The sequence below is a fragment of the Saccoglossus kowalevskii genome, chromosome 2, assembly GCF_978046115.1.
Source record: "Saccoglossus kowalevskii chromosome 2, keSacKowa6.1, whole genome shotgun sequence".
In the NCBI taxonomy this organism is placed as follows: Eukaryota; Metazoa; Hemichordata; class Enteropneusta; family Harrimaniidae; genus Saccoglossus; species Saccoglossus kowalevskii.
This window is the reverse complement of record NC_140642.1, coordinates 6,609,026-6,624,577: the sequence shown is the minus strand read 5'-3', so window position 1 is coordinate 6,624,577 and position 15,552 is coordinate 6,609,026.

Sequence of the window (15,552 nt, the reverse complement as noted above, 5' to 3'; positions counted from 1 at the left end):
ACTGTACAGTGTATGGTGGAGATGTTATGCACTGTACAGTATATGGTGGATATGTTATGCACTGTACAGTGTATGGTGGAGATGATATGCACGGTACAGTATATGGTGGAGATGCTATGCACTGTACAGTGTATGGTGGAGATGTTATGCACTGTACAGTAAATGGTTGAGATGTTATGCACTGTACAGTATATGGTGGAGATGTTATGCACTGTACAGTGTATGGTGGAGATGCTATGCACTGTACAGTGTATGGTGGAGATGTTATGCACTGTACAGTGTATGGTGGAGATGTTATGCACTATACAGTGTATGGTGGAGATGTTATGCACTATACAGTGTATGGTGGAGATGTTATGCACTATACAGTGTATGGTGGAGATGTTTTGCACTGTACAGTGTATGGTGGAGATGTTGTGCACTGTACAGTGTATGGTGGAGATGTTATGCACTGTACAGTATATGGTGGAGATGTTATAGACTATACAGTGTATGGTGGAGATGTTATGCACTGTACAGTGTATGGTGGAGATGTTATGCACTGTACAGTGTATGGTGGAGATGTTATGCACTGTACAGTGTATGGTGGAGATGCTATGCACTATACAGTGTATGGTGGAGATGTTATGCACTGTACAGTGTATGGTGGAGATGTTCTGCACTGTACAGTGTATGGTGGAGATGTTATGCACTGTACAGTGTATGGTGGAGATGCTATGCACTATACAGTGTATGGTGGAGATATTGTGCACTGTACAGTGTATGGTGGAGATGTTATGCACTGTACAGTATATGGTGGAGATGTTATGCACTATACAGTGTATGGTGGAGATGTTATGCACTGTACAGTGTATGGTGGAGATGTTATGCACTGTACAGTGTATGGTGGAGATGTTGTGCACTGTACAGTGTATGGTGGAGATGTTATGCACTGTACAGTGTATGGTGGAGATGCTGTGCACTGTACAGTGTATGGTGGAGATGCTATGCACTGTACAGTGTATGGTGGATATGTTATGCACTGTACAGTGTATGGTGGAGATGCTATGTACTGTACAGTGTATGGTGGAGATGTTATGCACTGTACAGTGTATGGTGGAGATGTTATGCACTGTACAGTGTATGGTGGAGATGTTATGCACTACACAGTGTATGGTGGAGATGTTATGCACTGTACAGTGCATGGTGGAGATGTTATGCACTGTACAGTGTATGGTGGAGATGTTATGCACTGTACAGTATATGGTTGAGATGTTATGCACTGTACAGTATATAGTTGAGATGTTATGCACTGTACAGTGTATGGTGGAGATGTTATGCACTGCACAGTGTATGGTGGAGATATTATGCCCTGTACAGTGTATGGTGGAGATGTTATGCACTGTACAGTGTATGGTGGAGATGTTATGCACTGTACAGTATATGGTGGAGATGTCATGCACTGTACAGTGTATGGTGGAGATATTATGCCCTGTACAGTGTATGGTGGAAATGTTGTGCACTGTACAGTGTATGGTGGAGATGTTATGCACTGTACAGTGCATGGTGGAGATGTTATGCACTGTACAGTATATGGTGGAGATGTTATGCACTGTACTGTATATGGTGGTGATGCTGTGCACTGTAAAGTATATGGTGGAAATGTTATGTACTGTACAGTATATGGTGGAGATGCTGTGCACTGTACAGTATATGGTGCAGATGCTGTGCACTGTAAAGTGTATGGTGGTGATGTTATGCACTGTACAGTATATGGTGGAGATGTGTACTGTACAGTGTAAGGTGGAGATGCTGTGCACTGTACAGTGTATGGTGGAGATGTTATGCACTGTACAGTATATGGTGGATATGTTATGCACTGTACAGTGTATGGTGGAGATGATATGCACGGTACAGTATATGGTTGAAATGTTATGCACTGTACAGTATATGGTGGAGATGTTATGCACTGTACAGTGTATGGTGGAGATGCTATGCACTGTACAGTGTATGGTGGAGATGTTATGCACTGTACAGTAAATGGTTGAGATGTTATGCACTGTACAGTATATGGTGGAGATGTTATGCACTGTACAGTGTATGGTGGAGATGCTATGCACTGTACAGTGTATGGTGGAGATGTTATGCACTGTACAGTGTATGGTGGAGATATTATGCACTGTACAGTGTATGGTGGAAATGTTATGCACTGTAAAGTGAATGGTGGGGATGTTATGCACTGCACAGTGTATGGTGGAGATGTTATGCACTGTACAGTGTATGGTGGAGATGTTATGCACTGTACAGTGTTTGGTGGAGATGATATGCACTGTACAGTGTATGGTGGAGATGATATGCACTGTACAGTGTATGGTGGAGATGTTATGCACTGTAAAGTGTATGGTGGTGATGTTATGCACTGTACAGTATATGGTGGAGATGTGTACTGTACAGTGTAAGGTGGAGATGCTGTGCACTGTACAGTGTATGGTGGAGATGTTATGCACTGTACAGTATATGGTGAATATGTTATGCACTATACAGTGTATGGTGGAGATGATATGCACGGTACAGTATATGGTTGAGATGTTATGCACTGTACAGTATATGGTGGAGATGTTATGCACTGTACAGTGTATGGTGGAGATGCTATGCACTGTACAGTGTATGGTGGAGATGTTATGCACTGTACAGTAAATGGTTGAGATGTTATGCACTGTACAGTATATGGTGGAGATGTTATGCACTGTACAGTGTATGGTGGAGATGCTATGCACTGTACAGTGTATGGTGGAGATGTTATGCACTGTACAGTGTATGGTGGAGATATTATGCACTGTACAGTGTATGGTGGAAATGTTATGCACTGTAAAGTGAATGGTGGGGATGTTATGCACTGCACAGTGTATGGTGGAGATGTTATGCACTGTACAGTGTATGGTGGAGATGTTATGCACTGTACAGTGTTTGGTGGAGATGATATGCACTGTACAGTGTATGGTGGAGATGTTATGCACTGTAATGTGAATGGTGGAGATGTTATGCACTGCACAGTGTATGGTGGAGATATTATGCCCTGTACAGTGCATGGTAGAGATGTTATGCACTGTACAGTGTATGGTGGAGATGTTATGCAATGTACAGTGTATGGTGGAGATGTTATGCACTGTACAGTATATGGTGGAGATGTTATGCACTGTACAGTGTATGGTGGAGATGATATGCACTATACAGTGTATGGTGGAGATGTTATGCACTGTACAGTAAATGGTTGAGATGTTATGCACTGTACAGTATATGGTGGAGATGTTATGCACTGTACAGTGTATGGTGGAGATGCTATGCACTGTACAGTGTATGGTGGAGATGTTATGCACTGTACAGTGTATGGTGGAGATATTATGCACTGTACAGTGTATGGTGGAAATGTTATGCACTGTAAAGTGAATGGTGGGGATGTTATGCACTGCACAGTGTATGGTGGAGATATTATGCACTGTACAGTGTTTGGTGGAGATGATATGCACTGTACAGTGTATGGTGGAGATGATATGCACTGTACAGTGTATGGTGGAGATGTTATGCACTGTAAAGTGTATGGTGGTGATGTTATGCACTGTACAGTATATGGTGGAGATGTGTACTGTACAGTGTAAGGTGGAGATGCTGTGCACTGTACAGTGTATGGTGGAGATGTTATGCACTGTACAGTGTTTGGTGGAGATGATATGCACTGTACAGTGTATGGTGGAGATGATATGCACTGTACAGTGTATGGTGGAGATGTTATGCACTGTAAAGTGTATGGTGGTGATGTTATGCACTGTACAGTATATGGTGGAGATGTGTACTGTACAGTGTAAGGTGGAGATGCTGTGCACTGTACAGTGTATGGTGGAGATGTTATGCACTGTACAGTATATGGTGAATATGTTATGCACTGTACAGTGTATGGTGGAGATGATATGCACGGTACAGTATATGGTTGAGATGTTATGCACTGTACAGTATATGGTGGAGATGTTATGCACTGTACAGTGTATGGTGGAGATGCTATGCACTGTACAGTGTATGGTGGAGATGTTATGCACTGTACAGTAAATGGTTGAGATGTTATGCACTGTACAGTATATGGTGGAGATGTTATGCACTGTACAGTGTATGGTGGAGATGCTATGCACTGTACAGTGTATGGTGGAGATGTTATGCACTGTACAGTGTATGGTGGAGATATTATGCACTGTACAGTGTATGGTGGAAATGTTATGCACTGTAAAGTGAATGGTGGGGATGTTATGCACTGCACAGTGTATGGTGGAGATGTTATGCACTGTACAGTGTATGGTGGAGATGTTATGCACTGTACAGTGTTTGGTGGAGATGATATGCACTGTACAGTGTATGGTGGAGATGTTATGCACTGTAATGTGAATGGTGGAGATGTTATGCACTGCACAGTGTATGGTGGAGATATTATGCCCTGTACAGTGCATGGTAGAGATGTTATGCACTGTACAGTGTATGGTGGAGATGTTATGCAATGTACAGTGTATGGTGGAGATGTTATGCACTGTACAGTATATGGTGGAGATGTTATGCACTGTACAGTGTATGGTGGAGATGATATGCACTATACAGTGTATGGTGGAGATGTTATGCACTGTACAGTAAATGGTTGAGATGTTATGCACTGTACAGTATATGGTGGAGATGTTATGCACTGTACAGTGTATGGTGGAGATGCTATGCACTGTACAGTGTATGGTGGAGATGTTATGCACTGTACAGTGTATGGTGGAGATATTATGCACTGTACAGTGTATGGTGGAAATGTTATGCACTGTAAAGTGAATGGTGGGGATGTTATGCACTGCACAGTGTATGGTGGAGATATTATGCACTGTACAGTGTTTGGTGGAGATGATATGCACTGTACAGTGTATGGTGGAGATGATATGCACTGTACAGTGTATGGTGGAGATGTTATGCACTGTAAAGTGTATGGTGGTGATGTTATGCACTGTACAGTATATGGTGGAGATGTGTACTGTACAGTGTAAGGTGGAGATGCTGTGCACTGTACAGTGTATGGTGGAGATGTTATGCACTGTACAGTATATGGTGGATATGTTATGCACTGTACAGTGTATGGTGGAGATGATATGCACGGTACAGTATATGGTTGAGATGTTATGCACTGTACAGTATATGGTGGAGATGTTATGCACTGTACAGTGTATGGTGGAGATGCTATGCACTGTACAGTGTATGGTGGAGATGTTATGCACTGTACAGTGTTTGGTGGAGATGATATGCACTGTACAGTGTATGGTGGAGATGATATGCACTGTACAGTGTATGGTGGAGATGTTATGCACTGTAAAGTGTATGGTGGTGATGTTATGCACTGTACAGTATATGGTGGAGATGTGTACTGTACAGTGTAAGGTGGAGATGCTGTGCACTGTACAGTGTATGGTGGAGATGTTATGCACTGTACAGTATATGGTGGATATGTTATGCACTGTACAGTGTATGGTGGAGATGATATGCACGGTACAGTATATGGTTGAGATGTTATGCACTGTACAGTATATGGTGGAGATGTTATGCACTGTACAGTGTATGGTGGAGATGCTATGCACTGTACAGTGTATGGTGGAGATGTTATGCACTGTACAGTAAATGGTTGAGATGTTATGCACTGTACAGTATATGGTGGAGATGTTATGCACTGTACAGTGTATGGTGGAGATGCTATGCACTGTACAGTGTATGGTGGAGATGTTATGCACTGTACAGTGTATGGTGGAGATATTATGCACTGTACAGTGTATGGTGGAAATGTTATGCACTGTAAAGTGAATGGTGGGGATGTTATGCACTGCACAGTGTATGGTGGAGATGTTATGCACTGTACAGTGTATGGTGGAGATGTTATGCACTGTACAGTGTTTGGTGGAGATGATATGCACTGTACAGTGTATGGTGGAGATGTTATGCACTGTAATGTGAATGGTGGAGATGTTATGCACTGCACAGTGTATGGTGGAGATATTATGCCCTGTACAGTGCATGGTAGAGATGTTATGCACTGTACAGTGTATGGTGGAGATGTTATGCAATGTACAGTGTATGGTGGAGATGTTATGCACTGTACAGTGTATGGTGGAGATGTTCTGCACAGTACAGTGAATGGTGGAGATGTTATGCACTGCACAGTGCATGGTGGAGATGACATGCACTGTACAGTGTATGGTGGAGATGTTATGCACTGTACAGTGTATGGTGGAGATGCTATGCACTGTACAGTGTATGGTGGAGATGTTATGCACTGTACAGTGTATGGTGGAGATGTTATGCACTGTACAGTGTATGGTGGAGATGTTATGCACTGTACAGTGTATGGTGGAGATGATATGCACTGTACAGTGTATGGTGGAGATGTTATGCACTGTAAAGTGAATGGTGGAGATGTTATGCACTGTACAGTGTATGGTGGAGATGTTATGCACTGTACAGTGTATGGTGGAGATGTTATGCACTGTACAGTGTATGGTGGAGATGCTATGCACTGTACAGTGTATGGTGGAGATGTTATGCACTGTACAGTGTATGGTGGAGATGTTATGCACTGTACAGTGTATGGTGGAGATGTTATGCACTGTACAGTGTATGGTGGAGATGATATGCACTGTACAGTGTATGGTGGAGATGTTATGCACTGTAAAGTGAATGGTGGAGATGTTATGCACTGTACAGTGTATGGTGGAGATGTTATGCACTGTACAGTGTATGGTTGAGATATTATGCCCTGCACAGTGTATGGTGGAGATGTTATGCACTGTACAGTGTATGGTGGAGATGTTATGCACTATACAGTGTATGGTTGAGATATTACGCACTGTACAGTGTATGATGGAGATGTTATGCACTGTACAGTGTATGGTGGAGATGTTATGCACTGTACAGTGTATGGTGGAGATGTTATGCACTATACAGTGTATGGTTGAGATGTTATGCACTGTACAGTGTATGATGGAGATGTTATGCACTGTACAGTGCATGGTGGAGATGCTATGCACTGTACAGTGTATGGTTGAGATATTATGCACTGTACAGTGCATGGTGGAGATGATATGCACTATACAGTGTATGGTGGAGATGTTATGCACTGTACAGTGTATGGTGGAGATGTTATGCACTGTACAGTGTATGGTGGAGATGTTATACACTGTACAGTGCATGGTGGAGATGATATGCACTATACAGTGTATGGTGGAGATGTTATGCACTGTACAGTGTATGGTGGAGATGATATGCACTGTACAGTGTATGGTGGAGATGTTGTGCACTGTACAGTGTATGGTGGAGATGTTATGCACTGTACAGTGTATGGTGGAGATGTTATGCACTGTACAGTGTATGGTGGAGATGTTGTGCACTGTACAGTGTATGGTGGAGATGTTATGCACTGTACAGTGTATGGTGGAGATGTTATGCACTGTACAGTGTATGGTGGAGATGCTATGCACTGTACAGTGTATGGTGGAAATGTTATGCACTGTACAGTGTATGATGGAAATGTTATGCACTGTACAGTGTATGATGGAAATGTTATGCACTGCACAGTGTATGGTGGAGATGTTATGCACTGTACAGTGTATGGTGGAGATGTTATGCACTGTACAGTGTATGGTGGAGATGTTATGCACTGTACAGTGTATGGTGGAGATGTTATGCACTGCACAGTGTATGGTGGAGATGTTATGCACTGTACAGTGTATGGTGGAGATGTTATGCACTGTACAGTGTATGATGGAAATGTTTCAAGTCTTAGTTCCTAGTACATCCTACATACCTGTATTATAATAACGTAATAACGCATATACCATTTTAAATCCACTGTGTAATATCCAACATGGTCATCATTTGAGAAATGCTTTGGTTGGAGTGGTGTCGTCTCTTAAGCAACCATATTTGAATACTGTGACATGTTGATCCAGGGGTTATATTGTACCCTCGTACACTCAACAGGTTGTATGTCTCAGACGAAATTATGCAACAACCATTTCGACATGGTGGTCACTCATCAAATCATAGCAACAGTCCGTGCGTTATAATTGGTGTCGGGACTCGATTGACAACATGGAGACGTTCACAATGGCAGTCATCAGTGGCGTAATCATTTCAATTGTGGGACACAACCCGATCTAAGTAAACTTTGATAATTGGAATAGGGGAAACGAATTTAATGATGGTATTGGATTGATTTCAAGAAAACAACACGTTAGCCGTATACTTCACTATACTGGGATTATAACCAATATTATACTGACACAATTCATTTAAGATTCAATCATCCTCTCACTACTTTAAATTGGCCAGCGTTTATTCAGAGAGATTGCACAAATTATAACTTGCGTGTAAGTAGGTCGACGAGAAGGTCGCCAAGGTGTCAAATCGGTATTTCCAATAAACGTTGAGCATACTTGTATTTTTGCCATTTTTGTCTTTAAATGTTTATAATGACGACAAATATAATATAGCATTCACCAGACACATATTTTGGCATTTGATTATGGCCACGACGAGACATTGAATAGCGTCTTATCCGGAGAACTGCTATAATGAAGTCTTTATTGTCAAAACACTTAATATTACAAGTATTTCCAACAGTAACTCGATTCCAATAAGGAAAAGTGCTTGTATCAAAGACTTTGTACAACAACATTTTGAAAAGTGTCTTCACTAGTAATGTTTTGAAGAAAAAAAACGTCCATGCGAAACACAATCCCAATATTGAAAAGTACTTGTACCCGAAACAAATTTCAAAAATTGTTCCCTTGGTAACATGATTACAAAAATTGTTCCCCTGGTAACATGATTACAAAAATTGTTCCACTGGTAATATGATTACAAAAAATGTTCCACTGGTAACATGATTACAAAAATTGTTCCACTGGTAACATGATTACAAAAATTGTTCCACTGGTAACATGATTACAAAAATTGTTCGCCTGGTAACATGATTACCAAAATTGTTCCACTGGTAACATGATTACAAAAATTGTTCCACTGGTAACATGATTACAAAAATTGTTCGCCTGGTAACATGATTACCAAAATTGTTCCACTGGTAACATGATTACAAAAATTGTTCCACTGGTAACATGATTACAAAAATTGTTCCACTGGTAACATGATTACAAAAATTGTTCGCCTGGTAACATGATTACCAAAATTGTTCCACTGGTAACATGATTACAAAAATTGTTCCACTGGTAACATGATTACCAAAATTGTTCCACTGGTAACATGATTACAAAAATTGTTCGCCTGGTAACATGATTACCAAAATTGTTCCACTGGTAACATGATTACAAAAATTGTTCCACTGGTAACATGATTACAAAAATTGTTCGCCTGGTAACATGATTACCAAAATTGTTCCACTGGTAACATGATTACAAAAATTGTTCCACTGGTAACATGATAACAAAAATTGTTCCCATGGTAACATGATTACCAAAATTGTTCCACTGGTAACATGATTACAAAAATTGTTCCACTGGTAACATGATTACAAAAATTGTTCCACTGGTAACATGATTACAAAAATTGTTCCACTGGTAACATGATTACAAAAATTGTTCCCCTGGTAACATGATTACAAAAATTGTTCCACTGGTAACATGATTACAAAAATTGTTCCACTGGTAACATGATTACAAAAATTGTTCCACTGGTAACATGATTACAAAAATTGTTCCACTGGTAACATGATTACAAAAATAAAAAAAAATTCTACACCAAAATACATTTATAATTTTTTCATAGGCAAAATGCGTAAAATGATGCGTTTTGGGATCAAGCACTGTGATATTTAAATCAGAAATATGTGATGTAGAATAATATTTTGAATTGTTATATATTAAATAATTATTAAATATTAATTTCACATACCAGTACCACAAATGGAACTGCCATATTCTGTTTTCGGTCGATGTCGGCAAGCAATGTCTGTATGGAATTCTCTGATCCTGTAAATACGTGAATTTGAGTTAAATCATTCATCGTACTAACCCGCAAACAAACAAACAAAGAATGAATGAAAGTCGTCTATCAATCACGCGCATTGTGTAAGAAAGTAACAATACACCATACCTTCAAGTTTATTCCGGTGCCCGTCATTCTCAGAAAATCTAAAAGGCCTTTGATTATTGTTGTTGTTTCTTTAACGAGTATGCTACCATTGTACATGATTCTCTTACTATCATACAATCGATGAAAAACTACTGCACATGTTACCAGTTAAACAACATCCAGTATGTATTAGTGTCGTGAACACCGCTGTTTACGAAAAGTTTTTCACAAATAAAGTATCAACATATATTGTTGTTCAATATTAGAGGTTTCATAATGTTCTGTATTTGGGGCATTTCGAAATAATTAGCGAAGTAGCTATGTATTATTTTAGAGAGGCTTTCATTTAGAATATACTCAACCTCGCACTGGTGTGTGGTAATCACCATATTAGATTGCATTCAATATAGACGCTCCGATGAATAAATAATAGCTATAGGAAAATTAAATTATCATCCAGTTTACTAATTTCACCATTGATAATAAGATCATGTGTGTTGAATTCCATCTATTACAAAACTTATGATAGGTACATGGTATGTACACGCGCAAAATACATATGAATATATGAAACTATATGCACAGTATGTTTGCTGAGTAGTATTAATGAATTTCAATAAAAATGTTGCAGTAACACAGATGTGTATTAAACACTTTGTGAAACATTTATAGTCTTTGGAATTTTGGGTTGGAACATCGCTTCACGACTCCCAGAATATAGTCACGGTCTAATTTCGCTTCATACTATTGTGGTCGTACTTCCGGCTAAAGTAGGTTCTATGAGGGGGAAATTCTTCAGCCTCGGGGTTCTCCACACGTGCCGGGGGGGGGGGGAATCTCGTCTTGTCTCTCTATCGCGTTCCCTCATAAATTAAAAAACCCAGAATTTATTCATTTTGCAATAAATTGTACTCCACGGCAATATAAGGATATTGACCTTAAAAAAGTTGGGGGTCACCAGCCTTTTTTTCGAGAAATTGATGGTTGTATTTTAGTGGAAAGTCGCCATTTTGACACTATTATAACACTTTTACCACAGGTTCCTATGGCAGAGATATTATGCAATATCTCAAAATCTAGCCTGGTGACATAGGCTGAAAAAAATCATATATTTTTAATGATGGAGTGCATTTTGTTGTTCTGAATTATTTAAAAAATCTGGGTTTTAAAAAGTGTCAAAAATGCAATTTTTCTTTAACATTGTATTCTATGGAATTGTTCTAAAAATAGCAATTTTCAAGAAATATTAGGACACGTTTCTCAAAAAGCTTAACTGTAACACACAAAATAATGCTATTTAGTTGTACCATAGAACATTAGCTTCATGATTGTACATAATAAACTAATGAACATTGTTATGCGATTTGTGACCAATTTTGTCAGAAATTATGACTAGGCTTCTACCTTAAAACTTTTACAGTCAAATAGACGCACACAACAACATACGTTTCAACTCTCGTCTTTAGTCGGTCAGTCGAGCAACCTATAAGACACAGCGCCCTGGGGAAAAGTCCCCAAGACTATCCCAAGGCTGACCCAAGACTCTCTCTAGATTGCGTCTCAAGACTGGCCCAGGACTGCGTCTCTCCTGATTTCTCGCCAAGACCAACTAAAACAATTTTTTTCAAAACCTTAACCAATTACAAAGCAGTAAAAAGACTCTAGGGCGTAACCTTCAATCATAAAGCCAATCACACTAAGTACTGAACACGTCATATCTTTTGATTAATCGTTCACTATATTAGTAACTGCGAATACTAACTGTCAGAAATAGTAGTCCGGATAGCGACGGTTATATCGTAATTAGTTCCAAATCACTGAGTCGAGTTCCGTCCAGAACCTCGCATGAGCCTAAATGATGACAGATATAGCACAGCCATTCGCCAGTAATCAGCTAAATAAGTCGATCAACAGATACGTTCAAACAAATTTATCACAGTTCCATTAATCTAAAGTGTCCTAATGGTGCACGTCATGACAAATGTATGCCTCCGTAAAACACTATTTTTTCCCGAAAGGTGTTTCAATTACTCCAACAATTACTTGTACAAAAACACTCCTGTTTCGTTTGAAAGTACAGCTTTAGAATATAATATGCGTTTTTTTATTCAAACAGTTTATTTTTAAGATTCACAGTGTATTTTAAAAGTGTGGTTTTGCGAATATATGTAACTAAATACTACTAGTACCGAATGTTACACAGAAAGAAATACACGAACCAGACAAAATGCATACTAAGTATGTAACATTTATGAAAGACTTTTAATAATCTTCATAAAAGTTAAGAGTTAATTCTCAGTGATAAAATAAAAAAAAGAAAGCAAATGCGACAGACAAATATGTATAATGTGTTTCAGTCAATATGCGCATGATGCGGACTAACCAGGAAAGCGTCACTAGAGTGAATTACGTGTAAGGTGTAATCACTTACACATCACATCGGTCTTCTGGTGCTCCAGCAGCGATTGCAAAGTCCCTCATATCATATTCTACTTTATCACGGAGGCCCATTTCCAGCGATATCCATGTTACTGGATAAGGAGTGAAATGTCTGCTGTAATGAATGAACAAATATAGGATGTGATATGCAAATAAATGGATCATTAGACTTGTGGGAGGGAGGGGTATCTATCATACACACACAAAAATCATTTACTTGGACTTGTTAATTTTTGTTGATTTAAAACAAAAACACTAAAGCATAAATTGAGTGTCTTTGCTTAAGACTGAACAAACTGTACAGTTATTAACACTATTATTGCCACTCTCACCCGAAACCCCCTATTAGTCAAGAGAATATTTAAATCATCTACAACGCTTTTGAATCACATGTTTTTTTTCACAGTCTGCAATCAAGCTGAATTTGCACGTGTATCTCAGAGTGGTTTGGACGTGCCTATATATGTGACGACCTTTACACAGACTTCAGTTCACCCACTTTAAACAACATACTGTTCACGATATCAATGATTAGTATAAATGTTCGTTCAATGTGTACGAATCCCCTACAAAACTAATAATGAGTGAATATGTATTAGAAAACCACACCAAAAATGCGGTATGATGATGTCATTTACGTGGACTTCTTCTCATTATTGTACAGTGGTCTTTCCGATTCAACGGGCGAACATAGACGTAGCCGAACGAGGTAAAAGTTCGTATTAAAGAACACCAAAGTGATCATAATGAAGAACACACAGTAACTGATGTTTATTTCAATGTATAACGAAGTCGGATAATGACAAACGGGTTAATAGTTGGTCTCTAAAAACCCATGGCAAACCTGTGTGTTTTTTAAAATAATTTTCCAACGCGTGACAAGTAAGATCATGCGACATAGTGATATTTGGATGTCAGTAGTTGTGAATGTCAGCAAAATTTCACATTGTGTATTTCATTTCGCAAAAAAAAACTTGAAACTGTCTTACGTCTCACTGTAAGTAATGTGCTTGATTGAACAACAATTAACTGTATACATGAGAACCGTTCACAAAATGAACGGATATTTTATTTTTGTTAACTTGAGAGCGATTTTTAATAAACAAGACAGAAGTCATGATAAAGGGCGTTTAAAGATCATTTAGTTAAATTGGGACTTAATGAGGATGAGTAATCCAAATTCAGATTGAATTAAATGAAATTCCCCATTCCTCATTCCTTTGCTCTAAGGTTTACGTTTTGTGTAAACCATTGACCATGTAGTTCATCGATCCGTCATTAATTGTGGTCTTGCTATACATGCTAGACGTGTAAGTTGTCAGTGTTGGAGATAAAAAATTAACTGACCGGAACATATGTGTCACACATCAAAATCACTAGCATCTTTGTTAATCAGAGTTTGGGCAGAGTCCATGATTTCACCTCCGTCCGCCCGTCTGCATGTCTGAACCCCTGGGACAATGACGTTCATCGATCGATGACGTTGACACTTAGTTCGTTTTGTAATCTGATTGGACGGCGGCTACCAATTCATTATAATCAAGCATTTTTGACATTCCCAAATCAGAATTTGGATGCACGTCACTTTGTTTTGCATAAGTCAAATATTTTGCCTACATGATCAAATACATCAGGACATTTCTGAAAGGGTTAAATAACGCTGACGACTATTTCGATAGTCTTATATTAATTTGTATTGGATTTACATGGTAATCAATGCTTATACACTGTACATCTAAGTGTTTTGAAACAAATTTTTGTCCCCAACTTAGAATCAATTTTGAGTGTTTTATAATTATAATTATAATTATGAGTTGTATTATAAATAAAAACATTTTTACTGTTTTTAGGAAAAAACAAACATATAAAGTGTTTATAAGCTTGTCTTAAGTGTTGTATAATCAGCATATTTATGAAAAGTGCACATGATGATAACACTTGAATGTCAGTGGTTTTGAATGCAAATTTGTAGAATGCATAGATTACATTATATAAAGTGTTATACAATAATACAATCACATAATCGAATGAATATTTATTACTAGATATAAGCATTTTTTTAATAAGATATTGTAAAATATTTTAAAAAGATATACATATCTAGTTTCTGTAAAATGGAATTACAATCGCATAAATAAGTGTTTTTAAACTAATTGACTTGTGTTTTTACTGAATTTAAAACTTTCGTGAAACTGTAGAAAAAAAATACAAAATTGTGAAACAGATGAGTAATGAATTGAAATAAACAATAACATCTTTAAATTATTTCGTCATTGATATAAATGTGCCCAGTCTCATTCTCTGTGGTATTGTTTTCTCGTCGTGTCTGGTAATGCAGTCTCATTCTCTGTGGTATTGTTTTCTCGTCGTGTCTGGTAATGCAGTCTCATTCTCTGTGGTATTGTTTTCTCGTCGTGTCTGGTAATGCAGTCTCATTCTCTGTGGTATTGTTTTCTCGTCGTGTCTGGTAATGCAGTCTCATTCTCTGTGGTATTGTTTTCTCGTCGTGTCTGGTAATGCAGTCTCTCTGGGCACATGAAATTCCTGGGAAAAAGAAAAAAATAGTGGGACAAATAGACAATGATTTATTTCAGAGAAACATGCTCACTAAAAATTTACTCCAATCTCATTCTTATATATATGCACCACATCCATTCTGTTTCATTCAATTTTACTTTTCACCCTCCATAAATAATCAATTAATCTGAGAAAAATAATATTATCAAAAGTAATGTTTAATTAATTATCATTATTGTTTCGAGCAATTAGATATTTGAATCAGAAATATGTGATTAAAATATTAGTGTTGTTATTAAGTATGTGTAAACGCAAATATGACAACACACCTGTAACACGGTCCGAACTGCATTTTCTTGTTCTGCTTAACGGTTCCATAATTTTACTTTTAAACGGGATTCGCCATCCGCACACATAGATTGGACATTTACTAATTATTGATATTGAGCACTGAGTGTTGTGTGAAGTGGG